The sequence below is a fragment of the Saccopteryx bilineata genome, chromosome 1 (assembly GCF_036850765.1).
Source record: "Saccopteryx bilineata isolate mSacBil1 chromosome 1, mSacBil1_pri_phased_curated, whole genome shotgun sequence".
In the NCBI taxonomy this organism is placed as follows: domain Eukaryota; kingdom Metazoa; phylum Chordata; class Mammalia; order Chiroptera; family Emballonuridae; genus Saccopteryx; species Saccopteryx bilineata.
This window is the reverse complement of record NC_089490.1, coordinates 371,732,823-371,740,224: the sequence shown is the minus strand read 5'-3', so window position 1 is coordinate 371,740,224 and position 7,402 is coordinate 371,732,823. Positions and strand designations below refer to the sequence as shown.

The 7,402-nt window shown below is 34.0% G+C and overlaps 1 pseudogene; it reads right to left on the bottom strand.

Annotated features, from left to right (window-relative positions):
- Positions 1-5,731: 5,731 nt before the first annotated feature.
- On the bottom strand, positions 5,732-7,098 carry LOC136319663 (NEDD8-activating enzyme E1 regulatory subunit pseudogene; annotated as a pseudogene).
- Positions 7,099-7,402: the final 304 nt, after the last annotated feature.

Genomic DNA, 7,402 nt, shown 5'->3' with positions numbered 1-7,402 from the left:
CAATAAAACAGTTTTTGAGGGTTCATGTTATCCCATGGGATTGCTGCTTTTACTAAATCAGTACACTGATTCAGTATTTCATCAAAGCTATTAATGAAATAGTTTCTAGAAATTTTTCCAACAGTTTAAATTTTATTAAGCAAGGATAATAGGGAAATGATATTTCCCTATTCTAGGCCTACCTTTAGAGCTCACATTCTCTGCCTTTACAAAGCCTTCCTGAAATACCAGTTAGCCATCTTTTATTCAGACCCGTAATAATAATGGTTTGCAATTTTGCGTGGTGCATTCTGCTTCAAGCATCACATCACGATGTGCTCTTTCACTGGATCCTTTGACCAATGCCTTTAAATAGGTGCTATTTTTATTCTACATTTTGTTTTGTTTTTGTTATTTTAGACTTGGAGAAATTAAGTAAGTGTTCCAATGTATAATAATACAGCTACTGAAAACTGGGAGTTCTCTTCATTGGGAATTTATTCATCATAATTTACAAGGACAGAAATACTGATTACCTAATATGAAGTGTTGGCAAATTGTTCTAAGTGTGTGTCTATATACATAAATGCATTTATTTATTTTTAAAGAAAAAGAGTGCAATATCATAAAAAGACTGTGGGTTATACATGCTTAAGTTGGAAATCTGACCCTGTCACTTAATAGCAAGGTGATTTGGGGGATAATTATTAAATTGTCCGAGCCTGGTTCCTTTCTGTAAAGTGAATAAATACTATCTTAAATTATTTTTTATTTATGTGAAATTAAAAATAAAAGAAATGTCTATCACAGTGCATAGATTAGGCTTTCAAAACTGGTAATATTACTACTAGATTTAAAGAGAGCCTTTCTTCCCCACACTGAAGGTGACCTTTAAAGACTTAAAGAATGACTCTTTTGTAGGTATTGTCCAAACTAAAATAAACAAGAGATTAGCACAGGGCATTGAGAAACTGAGTTACTGAAGGCAAGTGTGATGAGCAAAGAGGCTACACACATATCAGTCAACTGGGAAAACAGAAGACAGACAACCAGGACACTTAGTTAAATCTAAAGTCCTCCTACATTTTCCTCAAAATAGGAGCATTATAGAAAGCCCAACTATATTATTTTTTATTCTTTTTAAAACATGTCCATGACCAGCTTTATATTTAAATGACCTAAATATGCTGCTCACAAAAAATTAGGAAATATTTTAAAATGATAATAAAGCTATAAAATATCCCCTAATTTTTATGAGCAATATACTTCAATAGAATATATCTGAAAACCTGACTTAAATGAATTATCTAGTAAGAGTTTTCTGAATAAGTTAATTTCCCTTAGCTAAGAAAATGAGACTAAGAAACTTTATGTTCCTTTGTCAAGAATAGACAATCTGTAAACTATAAGAACCAGGACACTCTACTAAGTGCCTACTCTAAATTACAACACCACATCCTCTTAGCAAGCATACTAGGTTTTTAAAATACACCATTCAAAGCATAAAAACTTTATTTTATTTAAAATCACTATAAAGTAAATAAGTCAGGAATTAATTTATGTGGCCCATGCATTACCTTGAAATTTGTTCGAATTTACCTTATAGGTTGGTTTTCACTACTATGCAACAGAAATTTTATAAACTATATTTCCAAAAAAGCTACTTTGTCAAATAGCCACACTATTTAAAGACAAATCAGTTTTAATGCTGTGAGAAAAAAATTCTATGTTAGGAGATAGACACATACGTTAGAGTAGTGCATTTTATTTTTATAGATATCCAATAAATATACATAATGTTATCACATAAAATCATATTCTTACTATATTATTTAGACATATTTAACATGTAATGAGTCTCTACAATTATACAGATAACTTTCTACTCAATGATATTCTCAGGAGGACCTCTATCAATGTGAATATTTTAACACTAGACTCTCCTTCCTCTAAAGCTAAAGAAGGAATATGGGGCTTTGGTTTATTTTTAATAGATATAGAAATCAAGAGTATAAATTAAAACATGTAAATAAAAGAAATTTTAATGAAATGCCCAACAACCGTAGACCATAATAGCTACAATCTATTATGAGAGAAGGTGATTTTCTTTCAGATTTGATTCTGTAATATCTTTTGGGGTAACCAAGACAGGCTAGATATCACCACTAAAAAATAATAAATCAGAAAGTTCTGAAGTTTGTGAACTACAGAAATTATTATTCAAGAAACTATATAATTCTGAGAAGACATGTTTCTCTATGAGGTCAAGAGTTTCATTGGAAGTCATATGTCATTCTAGAATTGTGATGGCTTAATTTAAAAATACAAATAGCTTTTTAAAAATGACTTACATTAATTTCATTTAATCTTGGAAGATAGATAATTTAAACCTTACTTTCTTGAACATTTTTTTTGAAACTAGTAAATTTTAAAAACTTTTGGATTGAGAAAATAATTCATAACAAATATTTATTTGGTTATTATTAATACACTTTCATCTGCCTAAATAATTATGACATAATTTACTTAACAGAGCAAAAATGTTACATCAAACTGATGAGTTCTAAATTAACTTTCATTGCTCATTATCTACAGTATATTAAAATTATCTTAAATCATTTGTGTGAAAGGGCATAAATATATAAAATATGCATATTATATATATCTAATATACATGCTAGCTTGGGTAAGTTTATTATCTTTAGTTTTCTCAGGTGAACAATGGAGATAAAAAACTTACCTAATAGGTTTGCTAGGGAAAAAACCTAACACTCGACTGACTACAACATAGAAGATCATGTTTTTTTGGTTGTTTTTTTTTTTTTTAGCTACTCTCTCATTTATCATTTTTTTCATTACCAATTCAATGTACCATTTAGAACTGCTTCCCCAAATTACAAGGACACTTTTCCTCCTTTCTTATACCTCATTGACTCCTATGAGTTGTTGTTTCAATTTTTCTTATTTTTAACTTACTTGAAATTTTTTTCACTCTTGTAGAAATTGACTGGCTATAATGTCCACATCTTATTGTTAAGGCAGATTGCAAATAAATAACAAAGAAAATGTAGGTGTGACTATCACCCAATTATTTCAAAGATATTTTTAATGAGTATTAATACACTCTTTGGTGATCATTGTCTACTGAATGACAAAAGGTTTTAAAACTCCTTTTTATTTTCTATTTTTACTCTTATGAGAAAGACACACTGTAGAGTTTTGTTTAATATTAAATAATCTGATCTGCTCAGTGGAAAAGTATTCAAAAGTGAATTACAAAAAGAAAATGAGAACTGGGCTCGATATTTCAAAATCTTCAGAAGAAGATATTGATTTTTTTCTTTTTATATTTTTATAATAGAAGAAAAATAGATCTTTAATGGTCATTTTTTATGATGCCAAGAGAGCACATGGATGCCAGAGTTAGGCTTTGAACCACTGATACATGAATGCCTGTATTTAACTTGCATACAATAACAGATGTACGGCTGAATCAAGAGAGACTGGGTTCTGAGTATTTGATAACCCATTTATCATTAAGGTTACTGATATCCATTTGGTGTATATTTCAGGACCTGGGAACTATAAGTGTAAAATGTATAAGTGAAAAGCAATCATCATTAAGGAAAAATACAAAACAATCGACCAATATTATTCATAAGAGATTTACCTATTTCTTAAGATCTAATTTTACATATAGGTTGAACCATATGTAATTTCATTTGCATAAATCAGAAGGTTAAATCTTAGAATTTTTATTAGACTTCCAAAATTGTTGCAACTGACTATTTGGAAAGCTTTACCCCAACAAGAAAACCACTGTTTAGCTGAAGGGTTGGCAGATGGGGAGAAAACAGAGGGGAAACAGAGTTAGGAGTACAAAACAAACCATAAACAACGTGGGACAACTTACAATGGCAAAGTGGAACCTGTGAGAACAAAGCATAACATGTGCATTTCTCTCCCTCCCTCTAGCCTCGATCATACGGACTGGCTCGTAGAAGAAGTTGGATCTTTTTCTACAGAGACACATGATGTGTCTGGCCAAAACCCAGAGAAGCTGACAAGACAAAATGCAATGTCTGCCAGAGAGAATTAAATATTGTGACCTTCTATATTTACAAGGTGAGCCAACAGATCAGTGAAAATATGTGTGATTTGCAGCAATACCCGAAACTCTGCATCAAAATTCATTTTTTTTTTTACAAGGACAGAAGAGAGGCAGAGAGAGGAATAGATAGGGACAGACAGACAGGAATGGAGAGGGATGAGAAACATCAACCATCAGTTTCTTGTTGCAACACATTGGTTATACATTGATTGCTTTCTCATATGTGCCTTGACCGCAGGCCTTCAGCAGACCAAACAACCAGTTGCTCGAACCACTGACCTTGGGTCCATGCAGGTGAACTTTTTTTTTTTGCTCAAGCCAGATGAGCCTGCGCTCAAGCTGGCAACCTCGGGGTCTCGAACCTGGGTCCTCCTCATCTCAGTCCACTCTATCCACTGTGCCACTGCCTGGTCAGGCCAAAATTCAATATTTAAGGGCCATTGCTTTGCTTTCAAATATTATTTTTTCTGTGGTCAACCCTTACTTGAAAATATACAGGGGAAAAAATTATGGGACATATTATCCCAGATTAAATAGGCAGATACAATACAAAACCACTGTGTGTAGGCAGTTTTACAGTATGTCTAGAATGCAGAGAGGAGGAATGGGCTTAAAGTATACATCTGGATTTAATCCTTTAGAAATGGCACACTAAGGAAAGCAATTGTATTAATCCCTAATGTATGCATAGAGTTAGAAAAGAAGAAAGTACTGAAGAATGAAGCCCTAGGGCACTCTAATTTTTTGGTATCAAGGATGTAAAGAGGATCTTGCTAAGACCACCAAGTAGAAACACGGTATAGGACAAAAAGAAAGTTTGTAAGGGCTTGGCAATATATGTTATTAGTAAAACTTTTTAAGTACCCACACACAAAAAAAGTCAACCAAAGACAGAGTGATTCAAGAGAGAAAGTAATCTTTCTCCTTTCCCTCCATCATTATTGGATTTTTATTGTTGAATATAATAAAGAGTATTGGACAGAACCAGTCCCTTCTGTGAAGTTAGGTGACAAAATCGCTTGAAATGCATTTTTTCTTTTTACAAATGAAAAAAATGTTAAGGAAGAACACTTTTTATTAAATTTGTTGGGGTGACATTCGTTAATAAGATTATATAAGCTGGCCCTGGTCACTTGGCTCAGTGGTTGGCCTGGCATGCGGAAGTCCCGGGTTCGATTCCCGGCCAGGGCACACAGGAGAGGCGCCCATCTGCTTCTCTACCCCTCCCCCTCTCTTTCCTCTCTGTCTCTCTCTTCCCCTCCCGCAGCCAAGGCTCCATTGGAACAATCATGGCCCTGGGCGCTGGGGATGGCTCCTTGGCCTCTGCCCCAAGCACTAGAGTGGCTCTGGTCTCGACAGAGCGACGCCCCAAATAGGCAGAGCATCGCCCCCTGGTGGGCATGCCAGTTGGATCCCGGTCGGGCGCATGTGGGAGTCTATCTGACTGCCTCCCCGTTTCCAACTTCAGAAAAATACAAAAAACAAAACAAAACAAAACAAACAAAAAAGATTGTATAGGCTTCAAGCATATATTTCTAGGATACATCATCTGTATATTGCACTGTGTGTCCACCACTCAAAGTCATTAACACACAACATGGAGTGCATATTCTATAACTGGAAACTTGCTAACATGGTTACTTAAAAATAACAGTGTTTGGTGGTAATTGTGATAACCTGTTGAGCAGCAGCTCCTCCAAAGAACACAGCAATCATGTATGGCTCAGCAGCTCCACATCAGCACAACTTATGGACATAATCATCTTTCACCATTACAGATAAGCTATATCCATAAAGAAAGTCGGTCTAATAATTTTTTAATATTTTATTATATTTTTATTTATGTGATAATTAGATACCCTTGGATTGTCTATCATGATGTTTATGCTGTTTATGTTGTTTATCAATAGCTCATAATGTTAGGTACAACGCTGTCTTATTATCTGGAATGTCCATACTGAAAATGATTTTTTCCTTGTTAATTATGTTCAAACCAAATTCTTTAGGAAATGATCAACATTTGACCACTCAAGGACATAAAGCATTGCTGCAGGATAATTTTAATACTTTCTCTGAAATGACCTCTGTTGCCTGGCTCATGGGCTGCAGCATTTCTTCAACATGATTACTTACAGCAGAAGCATCTTAATTTGCTGAAACATGTTAAACATTTTTCAGTTTTATATATGCACTCAAATATGCAATCATATAGGAAATTGTGCTTTAAATAGGTAAGTATCCTTGGTCCTCTTTGGCCACAAAGTCTCTTAAGGCATTAGTTCAAACTCAAAAGCATGAAGTTTGTTTGCTGCTATCTATGCAGCCATCCATCATCATTAAATATATCTTTCATGTTGATTAGAATGGGAATTGTCATTACTGTAGTTATATTTTTAGTAGTGTCTTCAAAATTCTCTTCAACTTCTGAAGCCCCAATTTCATTTTTTAGAATCCCTTTTCTAATCAAATCTCTAAAGTGAACTTCTTTTTTCTTTTATACATTTTAAGTATTTATCCATTTGTTTCACTGTTCCACTGTGCTAAATATTTAGTTATGATTACTATATATGGAGTATGGCTATGGTCATTTATTACTCTGTATGATCTAAAACATAAGACTGAAAATGTTCCCTCAGCTCAGAAAATGGCTTATACAGTCATAAATCTTCTAATGCATATTCTGGGTGAAATTCTATTATTGAATGTTCTTTTATAATGATCCTTCTACACCCAATTAACCATATATATCCTACACATTAAAAATGAGATTTGGAAATTCCAGAGACTATCAGCTAAATTTAATAATATATTTTTGGGATGCTAAGTTGCATCCACAGTGATAGACATACAGGAAAAATAAAGATTATGTTTTAGAATGTTTTCTTAACTTTATTCTACAAACTTTCAGACAGATTATTATTTAATTCTTGTAAGAATTTTATAATAACTTGAGCTTGGTTCTTGCTGGAATTTTCTTCTTTGCAGGAAAGAAATAATGTTTTCAACATCTTCTCTAGTGATCTAATTTTTTATCAATAATTGTAAGTGACCTAATACCTGCTAATTGCCAATGATCACACCCCTATTTAACTACCAAGACTCTGCAAAGTGTCACTGTCACTTTCATAAATAAACTTTTTGTGTGTGTGTGTTTTTCCGAAGCTGGAAACGGGGAGGCAGTCAGACAGACTCCCGCATGCGCCCGACCGGGATCCACCCGGCATGCCCACCAGGGGGCGATGCTCTGCCCATCTGGGGCGTCACTCGGCTGCGATCAGAGCCATTCTAGCGCCTGAGGCAGAGGCCACAGAG